Genomic DNA, 15,016 nt, shown 5'->3' on the forward strand with positions numbered 1-15,016 from the left:
TATTTCAATCATATTGATGGAATAAAACTGTTTTATTTTTATTTTTAACTGTGTTTAGGAATTTTATAGTTTCTGCCAAATTTATTTGATGAGCACAGTGCCACTTTTTTTAATTGGTTGTTTTATTTTTTTTTCTAGGGTTAGGGTTAGTCTGCGATTAGTGTTAAGGTGCGTACACACTAGACAATATTTAAACAATATTTTTTCGATAACGACACAGCATTATGACAATTTTGTTTTATCGTCTAGTGTGTACACACTAGATCGTGAACGAGGCGCTCTTCCGCTGGTCGTTAACGATATTCCTAGTCCATACATGCCTACTCTCCCGATTTGGCTGGGAGCCTGCCGAAAATCGGGTGCCGCTCCCGGCCCCTCGGAAAAGTAGGCAGGTCTCCCGACTTCTCCAGTCCCCCCCGCAATGTAGCGCTAAACCCCCGCTGCGGAGGGGCTGATGACGCGATTTGCGTCATCATAACCCCGCCCCCTGCCTCGCAATGCCGGAAATATCGGCATTGTGTAGCAGGGGCGGAGCCTAAATGACACAATCATGTGGCTCCACCCCCAAACCCCGCCCCTAAACACTGGTAATGCATCCGGACATGCCCCTCTATAACGGCCCCGCCCCCCTGCTAAACCGACCTGGCTGCTTCCTCCCAGAGGAAGCAGCCAGGATGTAGGCAAGTATGTCCTAGTCATCTGTACTAGCAGTACAATCTGGGGATATCGTTAGTGATACCATGCCGCTGAATGCAGCATGGCCCAGCACCCCCCTCTACCACCGTCGTTCGTCGTTGCCGGCATCAGCAAGTGTGTATGCATTTACTTACGCCGGCACCCCTGCCAGGTCCCCCTGCTGCCGATATCGCTGGGTACACACATCGTTTAGTGTGTACCCAGATTTAGCTTTACATTGAAAAACCCATTGCAGGCATTCTAACTGTCCACATACTGTCAATGTCAACATTATGGGCCTGATTAGATAGGAATGATAGGTAAGGGAAGCAGTAGGAAAAACAGGCTGAAGTAGGAGAAACAACCTATAACAGGTGATAAACTGCAGAAGAATGTTGTGTTGTCTGGGATGTACCTCGTAGCATGTCAGCTTCCTGGAGACTTGTTTGGATCTGTCTTGAGGAAGATAATGCTATTTTCCTGTCATTTCATTGTTAGGGCTACTGAAGCTTAAGCTGTAAGGAGGACTGTAACATTCTGGCTGGGGATGATGTGAGTTGTAGTTTGTACATGAAGTCTGAATTGCTAAAAATGGAGTACAGGCAAGTGCCCAGCTCATGAAACTCTTATAAATTAAAATTAAACCTTGTTTTTCCATTTTCGTGTAAAATTAGGCTCTGTTGAGTACGTAATCTGCACTTAGCAAGGACCCCCTTTCTGCTATCAGATGCCACAAAGTTTTGCACCCCAGTAGAAGCTACAGTGCCTTGCAAAAGTATTCACCCCCATTGGCTTTTTACCTTTTTTGTTACATTACAACCTGTAATTTATTTTTTCTTTTAATCTGAATATTATGTGATAGATCTGCACAAAATAGTGTAATTTAGTGAAGTGAAATGAGAAAAATATATATAAAAAAGAATCTTTATAAATAAAATTCTGAAAATTGTCACGTGCATATGTAATCACCCCCTTTGCTAGGAAGCCCCTCAAAAGTTCTGGTGCAACCAATTACCTTAAGAAGTCACAATTAGTGAAATGATGTCCACCTGTGTGAAATCTAAGTGTCACATGATCTGTCAGTATAAACACACCTTTTCTGAAAGGCCCCAGAGGCTGCAACACCACTAAGCAAGAGGCATCACACCATGAAGACCAAGGAGCTCTGCAAACAAGTCAGGGACAAAGCTTTTGAGAAGTACAATTCTGGGTTGGGTTATAAAAAAAAAATCCAAATCTTTGATGATCCCCCGAAGCACCATCAAATCTATCATCATCAAATGGAAAGAACATGGTACCACAACAAACCTGCCAAGAGAGGGCTGCTCACCAAAACTCACAGACCGGGCAAGGAGGGCATTAATCGGAGAGGCAGCACAGAGACCAAAGGTAACCCTGAAGGAGCTGCAGAGTTCCACAGCAGAGACTCGTGTATCTGTGCATGTGACCACAATAAGCCGTACACTCCATAGAGCTGGGCTTTATGGAAGAGTGACCAGAAAAAAGCCATTACTTAGTGCTAAAAATAAGAAGACACGATTTGAGCTTGCCAAAAGGCATGTGGATGACTCCCCAAAAGGAAGGTGCTCTGGTCAGATGAGACTAAAATTTTACTTTTCGGCCACCAAGGAAAACACTATGTCTGGCGCAAACCCAACACATCCCATCACCCCAAGAACACCATCCCCGCAGTGAAACATGGTGGTGGCAGCATCATGCTGTGGGGATGTTTTTCAGCAGCAGGGACTGGGAAACTGATTCGAATCGAAGGAAAGATGGATGGTGCTAAATACAGGCATATTCTTGAGCATAACCTGTTTCAGTCTGCCTGTGATTTGAGACGGGGACGGAGGTTCACCTTCCAGCAGGACAATGACCCGAGGCATACTGCTAAAGCAACACTCGAGTGGTTTAAGGGGAAACATTTAAATGTGTTGGAATGGCCTAATCAAAGCCCAGATCTCAATCCAATTGAGAATCTGTGGTCAGACTTGAAGATTGCTGTTCACAAGCGGAAACCATCCACCATGAAGGAGCTGGAGCAGTTTTGCCTTGAGGAATGGGCAAAAATCCCAGGGGTAAGATGTGGCAAGCTCATAGAGACTTATCCAAAGTAACTTGCAGCTGTAATTGCCTCAAAAGGTGGCTCGACAAAGTACTGACTTTAGGGGGGTGAATAGTTATGCACGCTGAAGTTTTCTGTTATGTTGTCCTAAATGTTGTTTGAGTCACAATATAAAAAAAACAGAACTACACAGTTGTAGGCATGTTCTGTGAATGAAATGATGCACACCTTCAAGCAATCCATTTTAATTTAAGGTTGTGAGGCAACAAAACATGAAAATGCAAAGGGGGGTAAATACTTTTGCAAGGCACTGTATATATATATATATATATATATTTTTTTTTTTAATTATTATTTTCAGATTAAAAACCCTTTTTAAAAATGCCTTATATGGCGATGCTTTTGCCAAGGAAACCTGGTCCCCGCCATCCAATAGCGCTGCGATAGCCATTGATAGATTGAGAGAAACAGTATATTTTATATTATTAATAAATGGGCCAGGGGTTAAAGTGGTCCGGAACGGGGCGGAACTGCGTTCCGTCACTTCTATTTGGAAATGGAACAGTTCTGCCTCCTCCGGCCCACCTCGGCCCGGTGCCACAGAGAGGCTGCATTTGCGGGCGCCCGCTGAGATTTCGTTACCAGCAGACCCCCGGCTGGAGTTCACTCCTGAGCTCCGGGCTTCCAGTTCCCACAGTGGGCACTATGGGAGAGACGTCATGACATCTCTCCCATAGTTCTGAGGAGCCGCCTGTCGGACGGTCACGGGCGCAGGAGCGGGGCTTAAGGTAAGTATTGGTTTTTTTTGTGTAAGAAGCACTACTACAGGGAATGGGAATGAAAGTTCAAATCCTGACAGCAGCTGCCCGACAGAATGAAAATCCAGACAGAGGCAGGTAAGTATGCTAACCTCCCCTGTCCCCCCTCCTAACCCTAGCCCTCCCTTAGTGGTGCCTAACCCTAACCTCCCCCAGTGCCTAAATCTAACCTCCACATGGGGGTGCCTAACCCTAACCCCCCCTTACTGCTCCCTAAACCTAACACTACTAAACTCCCCCCTCTCCCCCCAAAACCTAACACTAACCTCGCCAACTGCCCTAAGCCTAACAATCCCCCCCACCCCTGCAGCAAAGCGGACACGCGGCCCGTACTTATCTCGTTTGGGCACCCGTCCACCTGGATTCCGGCATCGGGATTATGATAGGCTTCGGTATTTTGACGCCTATCATGAATCCTTTGCTGGCATTCAGCAGTCGGTATTACCGGTCACATAACTACATTTACTACTACTATTGGGGGCACTACTACAGGGGGCATTACTATTGGGGCACAACTACAGGGGGCATTACTATTGGGGCACAAGTACAGGGAGCATTACTATTGTGGGCATTACTATTGGGGACACTACTTCAGGGGGCATTACTATTGGGGGCGTTACTATTGAGGCCATTACTATTGGGGCACTACTACAGGGGGCATTACTACTGGGGGCACTACTACTCGTGGCATTACTACTGGAGGCACTACTACTGAGTAACGTCTACTGGGGTCAGGGGTGTAACTAGAACTTTGAGGGACCCCAACTCAGGTCTCCAGTATGGCTAGTGCCACAGAAGAGGCGTGGCTAGTGTCGCTTATAATTTTAATGCATTAACATCATGCTCAGTCTATTGTTTTCACATCCCCTCATCATCTTCCATCGTGTGTCAAAGGTGGGCATGGCCTGCAGTGAGAAGCATGCTCTTATGACATGCCCCCACTCCTCTTCTTTTCCATCACTCTGGGGGTTTTGGCACTTCAAAATTAGACAGGGCATGGTGCCGTGCAAAAACAGCTTAGTCAGAGCGCTTGTAAAAAACACAGTAGAACCCCCAATTCATAGTGCCTGTGGTAAATATACCCCCATGTACCAAGCATAGTGGCTGCACATTAAGTGCAGGGTACATATGCGCAGGAATGGGGCTGCAGTATACATGTGCCCAGATATTAGGCTGCACGGTAGATGCACTATACATGTGGTGTGTGACACACAGGTATTTGGGGATGCCCGGTGGTATCTGAGATTTTGAAGGGAACACTATAGTGACAGCCAGGTACACCACACATAGTAACAAACTAAAGTCACTATATACATCACACAGAGTAACAGAATGGACCCCGCTCCATGTGTACATGTGGCCCAGTACAGTCCTGTCAATACCCAGCTGTACGAGCTGCCGATACTGACCACTAGGACCCATATAACAGGCTAGGTCATCCAACAATAATCTCTGGAAGCTGTAATGTTAGGGCTCTTTCCCAGCTGCCATTTGACTGAGCACAGCACAGACTCCCAACAGTACAGACCTCACCCTCCTCCACTGTCACAAGGACCTCACCAATGTACTGTACTGCCGCTGCCCAGCCTACCTCTATTACAGCACAGCCTCCCTTGCCCGCCTGTACCTTGAGGTCTCCTCTGTTCGGCTGTCCGCTCTGACACCTCCAGAATCACGGAGCCCGCACACTGGGTCTCATTCAGACCCGGTCACAAGCGCTGAGCGCTCGCAACCGGGTCAGTGTTAAGGCCCTGCGCACACGCAGCGGCCGCACTGCGCGTGCGCAAGCCCCGGAGCGAGAGAGAAACTCTCTCGCTCCGGAGCTCACTACAAAAGGGATGGCTGTCTATGGTGATCGACAGCTCGCCCCGTTTTATAGGCGGGGCGAGGGGGTGGCTACACAAACGGAGGCGTTCCTGACGGAACGCATCCCGTTTTGTGGGCGGCCGCACTGACATCAGCAGTGATGTCAGTGGGGAGCTTCCTGCTCGATCAGAGCAGGAAGCTCCCTGGGTCTTGAGGTTGCCGAGACCCAACCTTAGGGTCTCGTCGCAAGCCCCAATGGTCGCGATGGTCTTGACCATCGCGACCATCACCCTGGTCGGTCGCTAAAGTTGTGGGTGGTAACCCACAACTTAGCTAGCGACCAGGAGGCCGCACTTAAAAAATCAAGCGGCCGCCCTCATTCAGAGAGAGCAATCGCTTCTTGCGACCGCCTCTGAATGAGGGCCACTGTGGACACTGACAGCATGAGATCCCTTCTTTGCAGCAGCCTCACCACCAGATGCAATGAGCGGGCGGCACCAGTAGCTCTTCAGCGGTGCGTCAAGGGTTGGAACTTGAAGCACAGTGTCTGTGAGTGACAGAGCCCGCCCGCCTTGGAGTTTTAATATACGAGGGGAGTCTGCATGGTGCAGGGGGTTGGTTGGTAGGCCAACGGGCCCTCTAAGCCGCCAAGCTCTATAGCAAGCGCACCCCTTACACCCTCCATAGTTACGCCACTGACTGGTTGCATAGGGGTCACTGCATAAGGGAAACCACTCCTGGGGGAACTGCGTAAAGGGCACCACTACTGTGGACTCTGCATAAGGGGCACTACCACTGTGGGCACTGCATAAGGGGCACCACTACAGTGGGCATTGCATTAGGGGCACTACTGCTGTTGGCATTGTGTATGAGGCACTCCTACTGTCTACATTATGTGTATTACGGACACTATTACTGTGGGCATTGTGTATAAGGGGCACTACTGTGGGCATTGTGTAAAAGGGGCATTACTATATGTCATAACATGAATAAGCGGGATGCAGTCAGGAAGCCGACGGTCAAAATGCTGACCACCGGGTTCCCGACTGTCAAATCCTGGCAAGGTACTAATGAAAAGTGTCGAAATCCCGACGCCTGTCATTAGACCTACGCCGGGACCCCAACGCCCAGCATACCGAATGAAGGTAAGCCGGGCGGGGGGGAAAAGGGTTAGGTTTTATGGCTCCCAGTTAAGCACTTGGGGTTAAGCACTCACCCGGGAGTGTTAGGTTTAGGCTAGGGGAAGGGGGGTTAGGGTTAGGCTGCAGGGAAGGGGGGGTTAGGTTCAGGCACTTAGAGGGGGGTTAGGGTTAGGCACCCCTAAAGGAGGGTTAGGGGGGGGGAGTAGGGTTAGTAATTACTTACCTTTTTTGCTGTCGGGATCTTCACTGCTGCCGGTCTTCCGGCGTCGGGATTTGAACTGCCAGACATAGGTCCGGCGGTATTTCATACTGATCCCGAATAAGGGACATTACTATGTGGTGTAATGTGAATCAGGGGCACTATGGACCTCATTCAGAGCCGCTCGCAAAATACGAATGCTCGCTCTGAATGAGGGCGGCCGGTTCACTGTAAAGCGCCGGCCTCATGGCCGCTCGCTAAGCTGTGGGTGACCACCCACAGCTTTAGCGAGCGGCCAGGTTGTTGGTCGCGATGGTCAAGACCATTGCGACCATCGGGGCTTGCGACGAGACCCTTGTGGTAGGGTCTCGTCTGCCGCAAGCCCAAGTGATCTTTTGGCTCTAATAGAGCCGGAAGCTCATCACTAACATATGTCAGTGAGGCCGCCCCCAAATGGCAGGCATTCCTTCGGGAACGCCTCCATTTGGCCAGCCACCCCCCCACCCTGTTTTGTCCAGCCACCCCCCCCACCCCGCCTACAAAACGGTGCAAGCTGTCGATGGCCCCTTTTGTAGTGAGCCCCGGAGCGAGAGAATTTCTCTCTCGCTCTGGGGCTTGTGCACGCGCAGTGCGACCTCAACATCGACCCGCTTGCGAGCGCTCTGCGTTTGCGAGCGGGTCTGAATGAGGCCCTATGTGCGGTATAATATAGATAAGATTGTGCTACAGTGTGGCGTAATTTGACTATTGCTATTGTGTGACACACCCTGTTCTTTTGAGACCACGCCCCCTTTTTCAACGCACGCTGTTTCTTTATTGAAAAAGCCAAGGAGGGGGTGAGTTCCACCACTTCTCTAGGATCACTTTAAGCACTGAATAGGCCCAAGCGTGAGAACGGGTTATGGGGATGAAGGTAGTATGCACAAGTCTTATGCTGACGTTATTTATAAATAAAATAAATGGATTACAGATAAGCAAGCCAGCTATGACTCTGTATAATGTACAGTGACGATGAACCTGCAGATCAGAAAGTTGTGGACTAATGCCAGGTACTTTGCAATAGATGAATAACACTTCTGTGTCTGTCTCTACTATTAGTTACTGTTTATGCCTTTTTAAATTGCAGCTTATAGGTAGGATACAGAGATGGACGCTAGTAACATTGTTTCTGCGTCTTTAGATGCAGCAACGATACTAAAATACGCTAATGCAGCAGAAGGCTTCTGAACAGAAAAGACGCCTCCTGCCAGCATCGAAGACCCCTCCTGCCAGCAAAGCAGATGCCTCCTGCCAGCAACGCAGCAACGGATCACTTTCACCTCCAAACTGCATGACAGGCTGTGGCTTAGGGGGCACTACAAGCGATCTCACAGGACCTGTTCTGCACATGCGCAGTCCCCCGATGGCTAAATGGGCCGGGCCGGCAGTGTGAATGTCTGGCTGAGCAGGTCCATCTCCTGGCGCTCTGCTGGACCGGCATGCATAGATGAAGGCTTGCCACAAAGCCACGCCTCCTTTTGGTGCGCGTACACAACATGGATACAGGGGCCGAAATATAGCACCAGTCCATCTCTGTGCAAGTGATTTATACAGATTTTGGCACATCTTAGCGTGCCCGCTGGGCTGTTTTAGCGATTTCAAAAGGACAGAATGAGCCCTGCCCTTTTGGCGACAGCCCACTAAAATAACCTGCCGGGTGCTGTCCCCACCCGTGGGCCACAGTGTCCCGGGAGTGGGAAAAATAGCGGTGCAGCGGTCACCATCCATGAATAGATGCCGAGCGCATGCGTCCGGCATCTATTCACTGACACAGGAGTACTTGGGGGCAGGGTGGCATGTCCGGGCACACCCCTATGAATGATGAAAAGGGGGAGGATTTTGAAAACAACCCCTTTTTTCGGGACCACGCCCCCTTTTTGTACATCCGTAGGAGTGCCCCTTTTTCTGTCCGGTGCCCTGCCCGGTGCCAGGCCTAAAATGAACACTATTACACTTACGACTCTTTACCTTTGGAGATGCGGAATGGGGTAGGAAAGGGGTGGGTATGTGAAAGCCAAGTATAGTAAGGGTATGTTCACCTAATTGTGACTAAGGTTGCCCATACATCTGCGATGGATCGCCGCGATGCAGGGATGCCATCGGAAAACTCTGATCGCCCACCATCGATGTTCTGCGATCCATCGCTGGATCACAGACATTTGACATGTTAAATGTCCCCGATTTCACAATTGCGATCATTTTTTGATCGCCATCGTCAAATCGCCGAAATACAACATATTGGATTTCTGCGATCCTGCAATGTCGGGTCGCAGCATCGCAGGATCGCGGCAATACATCGCAGATGTATGGGCCCCAAAAGGTAGACCTGTGCTCACACACATATTATATACCTGTCGTCAGAAAGCATATTTCTTATGGGTCCTAAAGCACTGTCACACAGTATTCAACAAAGTAATTAGAATAAATGTTGAGCTCTCCTTCGGCCAGATATGTTAATTAACTGTTATCACAGAGGGCCCATTTATTAATGATCGCATTTGCAATGCGATCTGGGCATGACATTACTGCCCATGATGTGATTATACCGGTGCAATGTATCAACCGGCACATGCAGAGATACGGGCTCCATTGGCTACAGCAACTTAGGCTTAGCTGCGGGTGCTGCGGGAAAGGATGGTTTATGCGGAGTGAAGGCTCTCTTTACTGCCTAGTTTGCGGAGCAGTACAAAAATAAGGTTTAATTTTACGGTTCAAGATCATTGACCTTCTAGTAGATCTTCAAGTAGGGTGTTATTAGTAGAGATTTGTCCATTGTAAACCATCTTTGCAAAGGTTACAAGTGCACCCTGGGATCCATTTATGTGCTCCTATGCAAACCTAAAATGAAATCCTGGGCCTGATTCAAAGCGGCAAGCAAAACCGCAGGCAGCAGCTTCTATTGGCGGCCGTCAGTCTGCAAGTTTATGCAAATGACCAACAAACCCCGTCCTGTGCGTACATTCTTATGTGCAAGGACTGAGACGCCCACTTCTAGCAAAGTGCGTGGTGTAATACCGATTGATGCGTCCTTATAAACCACTATCGGTCTCATCATCGAAAATGGCATCAGCCCCATGGCAGGTGCAGTGTCTCCGTTTGCCACGGCCTCCTATGGTTGTGGCTGGGAATGCAGTTACTTGCACTGACAGGCCAGTGACACTCTTATAATACGCCCACTGAAATGACAATATTTGTGCGTGTATTAGGAGCCACCTCCCAGTCACAGCCCGAGAACGCCCATCACTTTTGCGGCACACTTCTGTTACCGTCTGTTCCGATCACAGCAGCACGTTTGTGTGTACACTCAGGGTAATGTATGCGCTGTAGGAGATTTCAGAATATATCACGCATGTGCAGTTGCAAATCGCTTAATTACATGAACATCGGATTTGCTTGTGGCTCTGAATCGGGACCCTGGGCCTGATTCAGACCCGTTCGCTAAGCCGTGGATGCACGCTATGGGCGATTGTCGCACGCCTTCGTATGCAGCAAAATACACATGTGCGAACCAGTCACTGCGTCCGGGAATTGTGCCCTCGTAGTACACAGACTGGATGCTACTTTGAGTGACAGCGCAGTTTGTGGGTGGTAACAAGGGAAGGTGCTTGTGAACGCAGGCGTGTCTGGGCATCAAAACGGCGTCTGATGGGTGTGCATAATTAACAAAGAAGCGTCATTGTACACATCACTTGCTTGTATTTCAGCCTACAGTTATCGCAGTGCTCGCGGCAGGTTATAGTCAACCTCAAGCGCTGCGATCGCATCCCATGGTGCTCGATGTACCAATGTTTTCATGCACTTCCTGGAGATGACGTGCGCAAGTGGGCGTCTTATGAATGGCTGGTGGGAGTCTGCATATACAAAGTGATCGCACGCCAAGACATAGTGGACGTGCTGATGCCTTGCCGTGCGATCGCCTGCCTGCTGGGCCTGCGCTAGATTTGCATATGCAGGGTGCGAGCGAATGCATCTAGCGAGAGTGTCTGAATGAGCTCCTCTGTGCGTTCTAACGGCTTTAAGTTAATCTGAGAAACAATGGGAAAGCAAGGAATCCTACTTACTAATGGAGGTCAGGTGCAGACTTGGAATGGAATATTGTAAACAGTTCTCTTGCTGATACTTTGAAGCTTGGAAAACTGTATTCAGTGCTTCTCCCTCCAAACCTTGTTGTGTCCAGCTGTTTTTTCTAACTGCCTTTTGTCCCAGCCCTAATATTTAATTCCTTCCAACATTTGAAATAGAGATGGATGAAGGCCTCAGCAAAACAGTTTATGGTGTTTTCACAGACATGCACACGCACCTTGGCAGAATTTCAGGAACAAACTACTGTATACACTATACTACAGAGTAAATCCTAAGACACATTTTGAAGATAAACTGTCACTTAACGGTACTAATGAGTTTTTCACACTGACTAAAGAGAAACATTGGGCCAAGCCTACAGTGAGATGGCAGGGATCCTAGTGGGTTTAGCCTTGCCCCTGTGGGAATTTTTACTAGAAAAACGTTTACTTATTTTTTTTCAGTACCACACCTTCCACATACTTGCCAACTTTTTTAGGGATGTAATTATGAGACCGGCGGACGGCATGCCACTGGTCTGAATTCCGAAGCTGAAAGTCCTAAACGGGACTTAAAATAGGCATCGAAATACTGACGCCTATCTTAATCACGACGCCTGAACACAGACAGATGCCAGCCCGAACCAGGTAAGTCGAGGGCATCTTAGCTATTACCCGCGGGGGGGGAGGGTTAGGTTTAGGCAGCATAGATGGGTTAGCGTTAGGCTTTGGGGAGGGGGAGGTTAGGGTTAGGCACCCCTAGGGGGTTTAGGGTTAGGCATCACTGGGGGGCAGAGGGTTAGGTTTAGGCACAAAGGGGGGAGACAGGTTTAGTCACTAACGGGGAGTGTGAGGGGTGGAGAGGGTTAGGGATAGGCTACAAGAAGGGAGGGTTAGGGGGAGAAGGGGGAGGGTAAGTATACTTACCTGACCCCTGTCGGGATACCAACCATTGGGATGCCACTGTCGGTACTTCAACAGGAGGCATCCCGACAGCTGGCATTACATACCGATTCCCTTTTTCTTTGTCCTCTCCTGGAGAAACCCAGATAGGAGACACATTTGGCCACTTCGGGGGGTGGGGGCCGTGCTCTTATGTCATAAGAAGTGGCTTTGCACTTTACTGTTTTGCAGTAAATTCTCTATATAATATTATTATGCAAAGCAAATTGTATGTAAAGGCAACATAGGCTGCCGGGTACATTCACTGTAATCAGACATTACTGATTTTTTAACCCCAATTTTTTGATATTTAATAATAATGAATAGATGTTCATCTTAAAACAACAGATGCCTTTTAATTAAGAAAATCATACATACATTGTCAATAAAAAAAACAACAACAAATAAATATGTACAGTATCACTACATAAGATATCACTCTGGATAGCTAGGCAGCCAGCACATTAGGATAATAGGGTCTGATTCAGACAAGGACGCTAATGTGATCGCAGCTTCGATTTCGTATGCATCACAGCTGTGAAAATATGCTAATGGTTGCAAAGCTTATCTGAGCATAAGGACGCCCACTGCTGCCTTCTCATATGCATACGACGCAGCTTACGTGCGTAAATATCGGTAACATCGACGCACATCGAGCAGTCATCTTGCCCTTGCAGTAGATGAGTTCCACCACTTCTCTAGGATCACTTTAAGCACTGAATAGGCCCAAGCGTGAGAACGGGTTATGGGGATGAAGGTAGTATGCACAGTAAGTCTAATCTGCCGTAGCCTTGGGAGCTCTCCTGACATACAGAGCTGTGTAGAAGATCAAATGGGCTAATTTATGTACGCCCATCAAACGGCGTCCAAACGGACAGACACGCCTGCGTTTTTCAGACCACCCCTAAACGCTGTCAGCCAGTCACTCACTTCGCGATGGATTCCTCTGTGCGTCCATAGCCGCAATGCGATCACTGCGCTCACATAGTACGGCTTATACGTGTATGCGCTATGGCAAACAATCACTCAATCTGCGCCTGTAATCGCCATTGTGTCCAGCTCTGAATCAGGCCCATAGTATCCATATAGATCCATGCTGGCGTAGGTCCTCTAAGATAAGTGGAAGATGACAGGATATGGATATCCCAGTTCTTTTATGGAGGTTTGCCGCACTACAGATACTATGCTCACCTGTCCCATTGATTATGCTGCATCCCTTCTGTTTGCGGTATTTATCCCCATCTATTAAGCCTCATCGCGGTGTCCAGACAACATGCATGTTCAAGGCTTAAAGCTGGTATGATATGGTCCTGCATTTGAAAAAACTGATTTAGCTATAAATATGATTAATACATGTAGGGCTTTCTCAATTAAAATGTATCTAATATTATTAAGGCTGAATTATCTATGAATTATTTTAAAATATTTCAACTATATAAATAGATTTAGTGCTATCAATTTTTTTTCGCTCCATAAACATAGGACCAGACCTAGTGCAGCATAACAGCAGGGTCGGCCAGCTGCCCCTTGCTGTATCCTCTTCTCACATTTTTCTTATTATTTCTTAAAGTCCTGTAATTCAATGTCTTTGCTTTATTTTTATGCTGCTGTTTTACTTCAAAATTCCATGTTCATTTTTAATTAGTTATACCAATTAAACTCCAAACTTTTAACCTGAGTTATTGCCGAGGCAACCTGGGTCCAAGTTTGGTGTTAAATGGTCAACCAGGGTTGTGTTACCCGGGAATCTGACCCTGGTTGCTACCAGTGTTGAACCCGGCACTGACTCGGGTAACGGTGTTGTCTGAAAGGCACATTCCGTGTCATTTGACCTGGGTCATGCCGAAAATGATGTTATTGGCAGCTGTGGAGTAGTCACCAGCTACTTTTATTACCTCATTTTTGTGAGCCTGAAAAAGTCCATTTGTAATGACACACATGAGTTTTGCAGGGCTGACGCGGGTTCAGTGTGAACAGGGTATTCCTGGGTTCAAGGTGCAGTGTGAAAGGGGTCTGACCTGCTTGTGACACGGTTTAGAACCGCGTTCAAAAACCTGGGTCAGACCTGGCATTTGGGTGTGAAATGGGTATTATTAGACATCGTGGAAGTTGGGATCATGGATTGCTTTCCAACTGTCATTCATGCAAAATTGTAACAAAATGAGACGTCTCACCAAAACCCTGTTCTGATCAATTAAACACGCCAACAGTGGCAAAGTTATGGCTACTTCTACGCAGGCTCTGCCCATTTCGAAGTTCACGAATAGGGTCTGGCCAGATACAATCTGTAATGCTTCAAATCTATATGAGGAAGTGGGCAAAAAAATGAATGCTACTGTACAATAATGTGCTTGTGATAATCTGTGGAAGTTGCTATGAATAGTTGGGGCCAGAATGAAGCCTTGTTGGAAAATATTTGACTAATGGTGCGTACACACTGGGCGATTAAAGTGGACGACTGAACGATAACGATATCGTTATCGTTCAGTCGTCCACTTTATCGTCAATTTTTAACACAAAAAAGATGAACGATGACGACGACGCGCGTTCCCGCGGGTCGTTCGTCATCATCGTTCATCGCGCTGACATGCAGGCCAACCTGACGACCTCGTCAGGTTGCTGCATGTCAGGGAATGGGTGAGAGAGCCCGGCGCTGAACGATATCGCTAATGATATCGTTCAGCGGCTGTGCTCAATGTCATGAATGACATTGAGCACAGCCTGCCGGGGACACACTAGACGATATCGCTCAGGGAGCATATCGTCTAGTGTGTATGCACCATAAGGCGTCCTTCTGTTGGACAGAAATTTATTTATAATGATAACATTGCTATGTGTTAGAACATATCAAAACGTGGAGAGAAATAAGGTGGAGATGCATAAAGTACCAACCGATCAGCTCCTAACTATCATTTTTCATACAGCCTGTAAAATGACAGTTATGAGCTGTTTAGTTAGTACATTGGGGTCTATGTACTAAGCCTTAGAGATAGATAAAGTGGATGTGGATAAAGTACCAATCAATCAGCTCCTGTCACTTCCCAGGCTGTGAATGAGCTGTATTATAGTGGCACGGATCATACCGCTTTAACAAGGCGAAGCAGGAAGCACTAACGATGAAATGTAATAACATCTCATCTGTTGGAGTAGGGGAGTAAAAATCCCTCCTGCTGTGATCCCCGCTAGAGCCCACAGCGCATTAGCCTAGTGCTGATGCGCTGTGTCTCTCCTCCTGGCTGGCTCCACTGGGCATGCGCGGGATCTCACAA

At 47.9% G+C, this 15,016-nt stretch overlaps 1 protein-coding gene across 1 annotated transcript in view; it reads left to right on the forward strand.

Annotated features, from left to right (window-relative positions):
* The window catches only part of LOC148501119 (BAR/IMD domain-containing adapter protein 2-like), a 130,413-nt gene that overhangs the window by 48,497 nt on the left and 66,900 nt on the right, over positions 1–15,016 (forward strand). The gene's annotated exons all lie outside the window — the stretch shown is intronic.

The sequence above is a fragment of the Taudactylus pleione genome, unplaced genomic scaffold (genome assembly GCF_031769625.1).
Source record: "Taudactylus pleione unplaced genomic scaffold, aTauple2 ptg000535l, whole genome shotgun sequence".
In the NCBI taxonomy this organism is placed as follows: Eukaryota; Metazoa; Chordata; class Amphibia; order Anura; family Myobatrachidae; genus Taudactylus; species Taudactylus pleione.